Source organism: Watersipora subatra, chromosome 2 (genome assembly GCF_963576615.1).
Source record: "Watersipora subatra chromosome 2, tzWatSuba1.1, whole genome shotgun sequence".
Lineage (NCBI taxonomy): Eukaryota > Metazoa > Bryozoa > Gymnolaemata > Cheilostomatida > Watersiporidae > Watersipora > Watersipora subatra.
This window is the reverse complement of record NC_088709.1, coordinates 39,107,730-39,120,923: the sequence shown is the minus strand read 5'-3', so window position 1 is coordinate 39,120,923 and position 13,194 is coordinate 39,107,730. Positions and strand designations below refer to the sequence as shown.

Genomic DNA, 13,194 nt, shown 5'->3' with positions numbered 1-13,194 from the left:
CACTTAATCATGTATGTATCGATCTGTATCAAACGTTTCAATGTTCTATTTTGGAGAAAAGGAAAAAAGATGAATGTCGGTCATGCCAAGTAGATTAGACCAAGTTCAGATTCCTTCAATTAATAAAGTGTTAGTCCGTGATGATCAGTAGCATCATCCGCTTTCAAACATCAGAGGAAAACTGTATTATTTATTTCAATTCAAACGCCTATATCTTCATTTGTAGCACAATGACTCAACATAAATGTATCGAAAACAAGATCTCAAGCTTTAGAGAAAAAACAGTGCTGATTGTTCAAGGTTTTGATGACGTTCATTATCGTTTCTGTAACAAGTCAAGCGAGAGATTTAGTTTTTTAATATTTTTGGTTATTATCCTTAAAGCAAAGTTACGAGAAATGGCCACAAATCATTACATAATAAACACATACGTAGCATGGAGAATTTTGTAAAGCAATACAGTATTCATTGCAGTTCATGCTAAGGCTTAGTACCTTCATGATCTAGGAGTTTCTTCGTTTTCGAATGCGATAAGACAACTCTTCGATAATTAATGAAAACTGCTCAACGATGATTAGCGTCTGCATGAATATCATCAAAGTCGATATATAATGTGCCCCCCTTCTCACACTCAATGAATGTAGGCTAAGTTTGCTATTGATGATGCATTTATTATTCATCTTCGTGATATGAATGATTGTAGACCATCTTTGAAGTCTCACACTAAGCATTCATGTGTAAACACAAGCGTTTGATGATATAATCATATATTCATGCTCTGTTGTTTTATGTTATTCCTATTTTATTAGTAACCAATATTTATTACTATCTACTTATTATTTATTTATTATTCGCGACAACAAAGGTTGTTATTTTATTCTTTTGCATCTATGGCAGTCAGCCGACAATCGACAACTCACTGCATTCTTTTGAAAGAAACTAGAAAAAATAGCCTATACCAAATATGAATGATCTCCATGATACAAAGCTCGGGGCTTAAAGCTAATGAAAGAGTGAATTATACAAGAGATGAGTCATAACTACTTACTTTAACGTACAAGAAATATCTAATGTAACAACATTCTGGGAGGCCAGTGAGAGATTGACCGAATTCAAGTGAGATTGCTGAATGATCTGAAGATGTGTTATGTTTGATGATGTTTTCGTTCAATGTTGAGAAAAGCTAGTAGAAACTTGGCTTTGAGCAATTATTGTAGCATCTCTAAGCAACACATAACTGACGTGTTACATTAAAAGTTGCATATATGAAAACAGCAAATTATGGTAGCTCCATTTTTCAGAAATGTTTAGCAGGTTTGGCTTAACCAGTTGCACAATCAAGTTGTAGGTAGCTCAGTGGCAGTGGAAAATGTTAGCTCAGTATAACCATAGTGGCGTACAGAAATCCAAAACGGTAGGCCTTAAAAGCTGGATATAGCCAAACTTATATTGCTAGTTGGGTATTGCTAGTTGGGTATTGCTAGCTCAGTACTTCATGTGATAAACCACTAGGCACAAGCAATTAATGCCTATTTAGATACTTAAATATCCAAAATATCTCAAGTTAATAAATTTTTAACATTTCTTTAGGTTAACCTTACTTTTCTAAAAATACTACAAAGCTAGAGTGAAATACACAATAAGAAAACAATTTTAGAGATTTCTCAAAGGTGCATCTGGGGACATCTGCTGCAGGTGTTTCATACGCTACAAATCTCATTAATAACCATAAAAAGACATATTAAAGTTGATTAATTATGAGTTTAAGGCTCGTGAGCTACTTGTTGCCACCCATGCTACTAGTCTGCTCTCATAATCAATCAATGTTCAATCGCTGCACCTTTTTATGCTAATCCTTCTTGAAAGGCATTCATTTTCCCTTGTTTCCTAATATCTCGAACACGAAACATTAATTATCCAACTGGTAGATACATAGGATAGCCTGTGTACCTCGGGTCAGTTAAATCGTGTGAACTTGTTGGAACAATAGCATTTTAAGGTCTCGTTTTTCACCTTTTGTGATGAGATTTAACAAAATCTATTGTTGATTCGTTTAAAAAGTTCTGCTTATAAATTGTATTTATTTTTGTTGGTTTCCTGATTTGTGTGTAATGAGTTGAGTGATGTTTGGTAAAACCTTGACTTACGATCACCTCTTCATACAAATCCTTTGAAATACTGTACAATATTGAACTTTAGCAATTATTTGCTTCAATGTATAAGAAGTGATTCTAGCATACAATTATATTTATATTATATTATATACAAACGGATTCGTAAAGAAATACGTAATAAAATTTTAGTTTAAAGTTTGCAGTTTACTAAAATACATAATAACACTTCTTTTAAGTACGTATTGTATTGTATGTATGTAAGTATGTGTAAGTACGTGTATGTAAGTATGTGTTTAGTAAGTTAAAATCATTTAAATTAAATTCAGCGTCTATGTTACATGTCTGTCTCAAAGGTAAGAATCCTCCACAGTACGTAGTACATTGTAATGATATATTTTTTGCAGATTATAACCACAAACGCGCCAAAATTATTGTAGGCAACTATAGTTACTAAGGCTAACATATTGTTTTGTTACTATTTTTAATGATGACGATGATTTTGATGATTTTTACCAGGTGTTTGTGTTAGATAATTAATATGGGTTTTTATACAACACTATACGATATTGTCACCTTATGATGTCAACACTGAAATGAACTAAAATCAAATAATTGTATACCAAATAGTTTTTAATTGTAATCGTAGCAAAACAGATCATATTTAGCAATTAATTGCTAATGCTGTTACATTTACATTTAAACACTTTTACAGTTTTATTTTTTTTCTAATTTATTTCACCAAAGCATTTCTTTCATTTTATGAAATTTAAAAGTTACAGTTGTTTGAAAAAATTGGAAAACCTTAACGGTTGTTTTTCCTTTTTTTCTTACTTCATTTGAACTGCACAAAAACATCTTTCTCATGATATAAAGTTTGAAAGTTGAAAGGATAAATGTTGTATATATTAAATAAAAATAAACTTTTGTCCAAATACTTTGTTATTATCAGAGCAGCGCCGGACATTCAGTAGTGTTTTAATATATTTTTCATATTATATTAAAGGAAGTTATATTATAGTATGTAGTACTATATTTTACTTTATTAAGTTGTTACTGTTATATTATATAAAGACAAACAAGCAATACATGTAAGTTAGAACTTTTGCCCACACAAGCTCTGTTTGCCATGAGCAGGCAACTCTGCACAGAAATCAAATAAGTTGACTTTAAATGACTAAGCAGAAGCCATGATCATATTATTCAGTCCTAATCTCTTTGCATAAAAAAATTTCAAACAAGTTATATTTGATGTAGAATGAAGAAGCTCTGAAATATGTTAAGCAACTTCACCAATAAAACTTGGTAGTACTATAAAAAGCATGATAATCAACAAGCTATGTTCCTGAACTATTGCACGATGAATGCTTTAGTGATTTCAAAGTGTCAAGCAATGCATAAAATATGACAAGGAATGGAGGTTTTCTGCTAGAGAGTTGTTAAGGTGAGTTAGAGGTGTGTCACAGCTTCCTACTACAGTCAACTACAGCTTCATCACTGCTACTAAACTGATGTTTGTTATTTTCAGTAATATTAGAGTACTAGTAGGGTACTAGTAGAGTACTATAGATATATATTGTGCTGAGAGCTACTGTAATTTCATCAGGGTCAAGTTACAATTATCAAACTGCAGCACTTTTTAAGTGCCACAAAAAACATAGATTATCTATTTATATCAACCTGGTGCAAACTTTGAGCAACAAGAAATGCTCGTCACTCTCTAGTACACAAGTGACCGATAAAAGTCAATTGTGTATTTATTTACTTTATTCTACATACTAACTTCACACTTGAGTGTCCAATAAAATAGTGAGAAATATGTTCATAGCCAGTTTTATAAGTACAGTGAAACATGGATAACTCGCCCTCGGATATAGCGAACACATGGTTAACTCGACTGGATTTGCTTGGTCCGTTCCCACACAATGATAAATGGCTCTATATAACTCGAATTCAACACTGTTATAACGAACTGTTTTTTGCCCAACGGCTACCGAAACGGTTGCTATCGCTTTAGAAAATCACTTTATTCCAAGCCATAGAGGTAAACCTCAACTTTTCGTAATTCATAAGCGTCGTTATTACCTCCATCGGCAAAATATTTTTGTCAACGACTGTTCTAAAGGTTTAGTGAAATTTGATTTATACTGCTATACGATGAATAGCGCTGACTGGCCCGGCCACGGGCGCAAGGATTTTTGCCACGCACATACAAAACAAAAATCGCATGTTGTTTTGTATGTGCGTGGCGAAAATCCTTGAGTGCGTGACCCGGCTAGCCCGTGACGAATATTTTTCCGAAGTTGATTCCGTGTTGAATCAACGTCGGAATGTTGAATGTTTAAAACTTCTTAAAATTTGTTTTTATTAAACGTATACGTTTTCTTAGCTAAAAAAACTATTCATCGTTTGACCTAAACACAAAATACGTGTGTACATTCAATAAGTATCCATTCAAAAAGCGTGAGTGATATACAATGTACCGTAAAACCTCGTAAAACTTTTAATTGAACTGCCTCGGAGTGTTGCTCTTAACGAATCCCAGGTAAAGTAAGGTAATCTTTCCATAAACTTCAAGAAATATCGGCAAAATTGATCGTGGGTAAAACGCTCAAAAGAAAAAGATGTCTTTTCTTTGAGCATTTCAGCAACGATCAAGTTTTGCCAATGTCAATCTAAAAAACGTCCTGGCAATAACATCACCTCAAACAACAAACCAATCTCAAGTGATAGAAAAATCTCTATACTTTTTGATAAAAACGTTTTAAACTTTACATTAGAAGCATTTAATTTGAAACAAGCCATTTGTGCTTTTGATTTATATTATAGTTTGTATATGTTCATGTATCTACTAATAAATAAGTGAATACATGGACTTGTGACAGTGCTCTGATAACTTGAACACTCTGATAATTCGAACACTTTTGCTCGGTCCCTTGAAGGTTGAGTTATCCGAGTTTCACTGTATTTTGTTAGAATCTTAGTAAAAATCTCTCTTTGAACACAATTCAGCAATATAAATTCTATTACTTTTTTATTATTTAAGTTTACAAAAATAAACTTCAAAAATGAGTGTCATTAATGTAATTTATCTGATAAATCACAAGCCGCTACAATAAATACAAATAAAACAAGCAAAATGCCATAAAAATAATGTAATCAATAGGCCCTATCTCTTATTAGTTTTAGATAATTTTACACTTCATGGGCAAACATTTCAAATTTCGAGATGTATAACTCTTTCAGAAAATTCCGATAAACGATTTAAAAAATTGTTTCTCCCTTTGAAATCCTTTCTTTAGTTTATAACAATAGTGCCTCAATTAAAGCAGACAACTCCAAATTACTAATGTTAAGTAATCTTTAATGAGAACTGACAACTCCAAGTTTACAATAAAAGACTATCTTTCTCTAAGAAGAGTCTAAATATACGATATTTCAATTTTCAGGATGTTTCAAATTGATGAAGAAGTATTAAAATTATGAATTACGAGTTTTAGTAATGGATAACTCACTTAGTAAGTGAAAAGGCCATATTGCCGATGGACCTAACCTCAGGGTATGAGCAGCCCTTACAGTATAATAAAAGCAATTCCATAAATCTGTTTATGTAATCAGATCAGAGACATATTTTTTCTTTGTTCTAAGAATAATCTTTTGCGTCTCGACTGTTTGGCAGATGATAACCGACTAATAAGAGAATTGACCAAATATCCCTCACCAGTTGAGTAAGAACTTTGGAACAATTATCTGTCGTGCTGGGTAGTGATATCTCATGAGGAATACAGTAATTGGGTTAACAGAGTAACTGAAATTGCCAGAGTAGGCGTACATGAAGCTAGTTGATTGTATAACTTAGGAGAGGCTTTAGTGGGGCAAAAGCTTCCTAGGAGTGCCTCTAATAATTGCATAGCTATTGTGCCTTGCACACGATCAACAATATTCAAACAGTGTCTGGTAGAGAAAGGCTATTTGATTTGACTCAGGCAGGGGCACGATAAGGGAGTCCAGCCTCGTATTTGTAAAAGAAGTTTGCTAAACCAGTGACCCCAGGTATGATTTCTATAGCCCTTTGCATGACAGGCGGAGAACAATAGCTGTATCAACAGAATAATTCGATAGTTTTCAGCAAATTTTGGGTACGTAATAATTGATTTCCGACAAAGCCATGTATGGGTGCTTGGAGAGTGTTTGGTAATATTACAATCCAAGCGCAAGCGTTGTTGGTCTTTATAAACACAACGGATGTCAACCCAGTCCTTTCCAGCTTATCATTGAGATTACATCAAAATTGTTCCTTGAAAATCTATTGCGACAGTTTCACTCTTAGTCTTTGATTAGCACTTCTGATATGGCCAGACGTGCAGTGCGAGCACTCGTTACCTCACGGCTCAACAACTATCACCTAGCCAATGCGAAGCCATCGATATACAATGCATAGTTTCACTTTAAAACTTAGAAGACTGGGAGTAATAATTCATTTTCCTACTTGAACCAAAGTAAACGCAAGTGCGTAGTTTCATTTGTTTTTCTACATTTTCAATTTACGTAAAATTACAAAATTTTAGTCACTTTGTTGTGTACTATGTTTACAGCCTATTTCCAAAGTTTCAAGTGGATTGGAGTATTAGTTCTTGAGATATCGCCACGATACCGAGGGCACTTCTAGCCGACTGAGAAATGAAAAATCGCTGCTGCCAGGAGATTAGTCCCTACAGACACACTGATTGAAGCTCTTGGTAATGAAGGAGCAAAAATAGACAAAAAGCTTCTTGTTCTCAGCACCAGAACCTTACGCTAAAACTATTTGTTTTTCTCTTCATAACAAATATACACACTCTATTAGACTCAGTGTACATAACAAATATACACTCTCTATTAGACTCAGTGTACATAACAAATATATACACTCTATCAGACTCAGTGTACATAACAAATATACACACTCTATTAGACTCAGTGTACATAACAAATATACACACTCTATTAGACTCAGTGTACATAACAAATATACACATTCTATTAGACTCAGTGTACATAACAAATATACACACTCTATTAGACTCAGTGTACATAACAAATATACACATTCTATTAGACTCAGTGTACATAACAAATATACACACTCTATTAGACTCAGTGTACATAACAAATATACACATTCTATTAGACTCAGTGTACTGCAGTCATTATGTTTCTCTAGTGACTCTTCTCTTTCTTTGAAAAAGTCTGGAAAAAACTCTCTTTAGTTTTTCTTTTTTCTTTGAGCTCTACAAGATTGGAGCTTCAAAATGATATCCAGTTGAAAAGGATTCCAAGGGCTTTCAGTCAATGAAAGATGGTAATTTGGTCTGGATCAAGGGTGCTGCTACTCTATACAAGACTAGATATCAGTGTTAAACCAAAATGCATCAGGGCTGGTTGCGAGGGTGTACAAGTTGTCTATATGATAGTTGAATGCCTAAGGCTGACTGGCATCACAGTTTCTGAGTGAGAATGAATAGAGAATCATAGGCTTGCCATGAGCATTCTAGTTTCACTCGGTTCATGCCTCTAGCTAATTAAAGCATTGAAGGCCCAGTCCTTGCTCGTACAACCATATATTCAAGCAGACTAATACCAGCTGAATAAGGACTTACAGCCAAGCATTCTTCATTTCTTCCTCTTATCCCCGAGCACTATTATTTTCCAATCAGTTACAGCTGACAGGTTGGCAAGGGGCTGTTTGTGAGACTAATGATCGAAAGAATTCTCTACGGAATGTGACAGGAGCCACTATCAAAAGCAAAAGTTTTGGTCATTCAATTTCCAAAAATGAGAAGTCTTGCAGGAAGGGTTCTCCATGTTTCAACTTTCTGAGTAATAAAAGCTGCCATTCTGAATATAGTTCATGGAACCCGATGAAAACATAAAGAACTATTGGGTGAGGCACGCATACTTATAAGGAAGGCCTCTTGTTTTTCTTGGTATTTTTAACGAGTCTCAGATGCTTTGAAAATAATGACATACGAGAGTTGTTTTGCCTTGTAATGAATAGGCTATAGAAAAGTAGCTAGCGTGAGAATAACAATCAGTAACAACCTTTTGTGCTTCTATTGTCCTAAACAGCCGTTTGATAATTACACAGATCGTTGAGTGAGTGAGATGGTTATAGATGAGAAGTCACTGGTCAAAGGCCTGCTGATCCACTAACAAATGCTATTGAAATGTCCACGTAAACATAACTATATAGCCACTGTCTTTCCTTACTGCCGACTACTAGCTATTTGATATCATAGCTTAACACTATCACTACTTTCTATCTATTATAGCAGAATTAATGCCAAGTAGCAGCACTTTATGCTATGTAGCAAATTTATCATTAATCCAGCAAAAGCCCTGCGAGCAAAATAGCGCATGAAACTTGACTCTTAAACAACTCTTCTCCTCTGTAACCTTATTTTCACTCTACCCTAGGACACTTATATTTCGCTAGTATTTAGTTTCGTGAGTAGCACACAGAGTAAAATTTCGCTGCAACTTATTTTCGCAGCTCTGATGAGTGCGAAAATATAGTGATGTGAAAATAAATACAGTGAAACAAACAAATTAGATTCCTCAGGTCCGGTCCTCTAGTAAAAAAAGTTTTTATATTTGCGACTAGTTTGTATTTGTAACCCGCAGGTATAAATGTATGGCATAAATCGATAATTCAACGTGATCGCTTGCTGCCATTTGTTTCTTGGACTATCAATGACGTCTCGGTCCTTTCCGTCGTGACCGATATAGTACCAATATTAGATCTCAAGTATTTATAGCAAGCGATGGCCATGGCACGTTTTGAGTTCACAATATTTCAAATTTAAAAAAAATCAAATACAGTACATGTCTCATAAAAAAGAAAATAGATAACAACCAACATCACAACCAGAACTGTATAACATGGTTGGACCTGGTGAGGGTTGTTATCGTTTTTGGTTGGCAGTAAAATTCATCACAACAATAAGTATTATTTAATTGTATGACTTCACCTACCAGACTTTCATCCTCATCAGTTACAAATTCGGTGACTAAACTGATATCATCATCTTCTTCGTTTGTCTTGGCTTTTCCAAAAAAAATTGTTATCTTAATTTGCTTTGCCATGCTGCTCATTCGGTGTATTAACGAATTTACTAGAAATTTCCCAATGAGCTCAATCACACACAAAATTATCTGCATTTCTAATATCACGATTTTGTTGTGGATATCAATGAACTACAGGGCCGTATTCCCTTGGACAGCTGGCCGGCTAAGACGCCCCAACTTTTTAGGAATTTCATAGTCCAACGGCTATAGAAAGGTTTTTATCGCTGTAGAATATCACTTTATTCGAAGCCATAGATACAAACATCAACTTTTAGTAGTTCTTAGGCGTCATTATTATCTTCATCAGCGGCAAAATATTCTTGTTAACGACTTTTATAAAGGTTTGCAAAATATCAAGTTTTAGCAAACATCTGCTTGCCCATATCCTACTTAATGAACTTGAAATAAAATCGGCAAAAATGATCTTTGTTAAAACGCTTAAAAGAAAGAAATGTCTTCTTTCTGAGCTTTTTAACTGCATACAAGTTTTGCCTGTTTTAATTTTAAAACGTTTTGTCAGTCACATCAGCTAAAACAAAGCAAATCTCAAAAAATAGAAAAATGTTGATACTTGCCAATAAAATTTTTTAAAACTTCACGTGAGAGGCCCAGCTGAGGCCTTACATAAGAGAAACCTGTTGGGAGCTTACAGCACCCCCCCCCCTCCTTCTCCACACCCCAGATGTTCATAACTAGTCGTCTAACATTAGCCCCCCAACTTGCAACCAGTGAATACAGGCCTGTGTAGAACATAGCTATTTAATTTCGAATTTTCGCTAGTTCGTTATGATAGTTTAGTTTCGCGCATGAATTTTTCGCGTGATGATGACTCCGCGAAAACGCGAAAGTTAGATGCCGCGAATACTTAAGTGTCCTAGGGTATTTCATGTGTTGCCAGCACATTTGTACATCACGGCTATCTACCTACAGGTGTTTTTCACCACCCTTTTTCTCTCATGTATCTTTTCCAAAGACAGTCATATGCCACTTTTATCTATCTCACTGGTTACTTATCTTTCTCGCTCTCCTTCCTCAATTCTGCTATTTTTTCCATCTTTTCAATAGTAGAAAAAACAAAATTTGTTGATTGCGTGTTCCCCAATCTCACTTGACAGTCATGTCAACCTAGGCCAGTCAACCTAGTTAGTTTGCGCACAAATCTATTCATCCGACTGGCCACATTTGAATAGCTCACCGTAGAGCTCTAGTGATATCTTGTGACAGGCTACGGTACTTGCTCTCCTAGTTTCTCTGTTCACATTCTACCCATGACATTGCGCCTCTATTAGCCTTCAATGCCATGTCTTCTTGCGCAGTTAGCTTCTATTTAACGTCAGTGTCATGTAACTTTTGCCAATTGGCTGCTGTTTAACCACTCTTTCGCATTGATGACTAATTTGGTTTACTTCTTCGATTCTAATTTTAGAATGAGAGCAATTTTTGCGCAGCGCGGCTGTCTAAAACTCAATCTGTTCCTGCCTAGGACACACATCTTATCGTTTTAGGTGAAAAAATCAATTAGACAGACAGACAGACTTGAAAGAAAACCATAGAAACGTAAATTGTACAAACGAACATTATGTTTGGTCAAACGCGCATCTACACCAAAATTCATAGGGCATTGTATTTGTTACAACAAGCTGCTCGTGCACTCACCGTACTCCAGTGACAGCCTGGCAGCATAGTAATTACTTATGTATAAGAACTGGGTCGCAATTTCTTGGATCTTAAACTTGTAGTATTTTGAATGCTTTAAATTAACTTTAGTTTTATGACTCATTATAATAAAGATGATAATTAGCTTTTAGTCCTTCATCTAATCGCTCTGCTTTTTAATGGCAAGTTTGCAAACTTTGCCTTGTTAAAACTTGAAAACCTTTCATCATAATTAGGGCATGAATTTAATTGCTTTTCTTCAAAGCGATATTATGATACAGGTCTATCTGTTGATAGCAGTGACAGCAGGGTGAAAACTTGATGACAACAAGTAACAGGTAGGTCGGGCCATAACAAGTGTCCTTAACAGACGATGGCAAATTCTTGACTCTTGACTGTTCGAATGAATAAACACATAAATTGAGGCTCCAACAGAGAGGGTTGGTGTATATTCATAAAGCATGGATATTCACAAATTACACTGATGAGAACAGAATGACATTGGCTCCCTTTAGTGTCGCTTCACCCACTTGCTCTCTAGTGTCATTTCAGACACTTCAATAACTAGTGTGTACAAATATGATTATGACTTCGCTATAATCAAATGGGCTGTTATGTACTTCCTGTAGATATAATTAAACGCTATTCTTGCAAACAGATTGTATTAGCAGGCTTGTGTAGACCTTCTCTTGTAGTTAAATTTAGAGGGGGGAGGGTTTGAAGGATCAGAGAGATGGGAAAGATAACTTATTGTTGTGTGATAGCATGATGATAACGCATAGGTACTTAGTACTAGGTTTTCCAGTGTGAATGCGTGACGGGAGAAAAAGGTTGAGTCAGCTCATGTTCGGCTGATTCACCCCTATTGACAAGTTGATAAGAGAAACGGCATCCTTTTCAACTGAGACAGTAAATTGGACAATATAACAAAGTGTTTATATATACATTGTGAGACCTCGTGTGTAAACAGAGGCAATTCAAACAATGACCAAATCTTTGTATCTCCTTCTAATAATCTCTTGCCATGAGTGGCAACCACTGCTCAGCAATATCAGTTCAAATGTAACAAAGGGTATGAAAGCAGAATAGTTGTGTTGGGAACATCTAACTGTGTAACCTGATAATTTGATTGAAAATATATTTTTAATATTTGAGCTTCACATTTTCAAAAGTACAACTTTGCATCTAATGATTTGCTAGTCTCACCATAATATGTCCGCAGAAAATAAATAAAATTATGGAAATTCTACATTTAGAGACATAAATGTCACCAGACCTGTCGCTTCCTCGAAAAGTAACTGCACTAAGCTATCTTTTTGGAATACAAAATCCTGTAAGAGAATGATTGTATCAGTTTTGAGTTATGTAATAGAAAATTGGAAAGCATTGTGCCATTTTATAAGATCCCAGGTTGCCACGCTGAGCCATATTGAATGCCAAAAATGTGTCAAACATAAATTTAGTTCCGATTGTGCATTTACATAAGTCTAACAGTTGACAGCTGATGAGATAAAACAACAGTTATTTGTTAGCATATTAATTATTAAAAACTCGAGTTTTTTGTTTAAACAAGAAGTTGTAATTACATATCTTGAGCTATAGATCAAATACTTTTTTCATGCCGGTGTGTTGGAGTTAAAATGAAGGTAGACCACTATTTTGACAAGACATGGTAGTAGGAGCTAGCATAGCGATTGTAAAAAGTTGATTCTGGATTAACTAGCTGCTGATAAAACCTACTCAATAGACAATTAAAATAGAGTGCAACTAATCAAAATATACAGACAACATAAAATACTACACATGTCAGAGTAGAATATTCATTAATAGGAAAGTGTCATATCGCTGTACGGATTAGTGTTTACAGAAATACAAAGGCAACTTACGTCGAACGATGTTGTAACGTTGTGTGTCCTCTATTCCAGTAGTAAAGGGATTGACATCTCCAGCAGTGGAAATAACTAATCCGAAGGCAATAAGAGTTGATATGAAATTCTTCATTTCCAAATTTACGCTTTTCTAGTCATGTTAAGGCAATGCGTGTGACGAGTATGTTTGTTTATCTCTCACACAACTATGAGCTTAATCGCTGTGTGGTTTCATATCATAAATGCTTTGTGTTATTAGCCCTGCGTCAAATGGCCAATCACTGGTCGATATTTACAGTAACAAAGTGTCAAAAGCTTGGGTGAGACGACAACTTCAATTAGTTTAGGTTAAGCGGACCTAATGAAGAGTAACAAATGTATTCAACACAAGCAAACCGAATATAAAACTATTGCAGTCAGTGAAAGTTGTTATTTTCATAAGTGATATGAGT

General features: G+C 34.9%; 1 protein-coding gene and 1 long non-coding RNA gene across 2 annotated transcripts in view; one reads left to right on the top strand and one right to left on the bottom strand.

Moving 5' to 3' along the window:
* LOC137387529 (uncharacterized) overlaps nucleotides 1–6,942 on the top strand; it is a 29,270-nt gene extending 22,328 nt beyond the window's left edge. The window contains exon 3 of the long non-coding RNA XR_010977918.1: nucleotides 6,707–6,942. This is a non-coding gene — a long non-coding RNA (uncharacterized lncRNA). The remainder of the gene's footprint in view (nucleotides 1–6,706) is intronic.
* LOC137387526 (epidermal growth factor receptor-like) overlaps nucleotides 1–12,830 on the bottom strand; it is a 65,877-nt gene extending 53,047 nt beyond the window's left edge. Inside the window, exon 1 of the mRNA XM_068073973.1 lies at nucleotides 12,761–12,830. The gene's annotated coding sequence lies outside the window, so the exon portion shown is untranslated. The remainder of the gene's footprint in view (nucleotides 1–12,760) is intronic.
* Nucleotides 12,831–13,194: the final 364 nt, after the last annotated feature.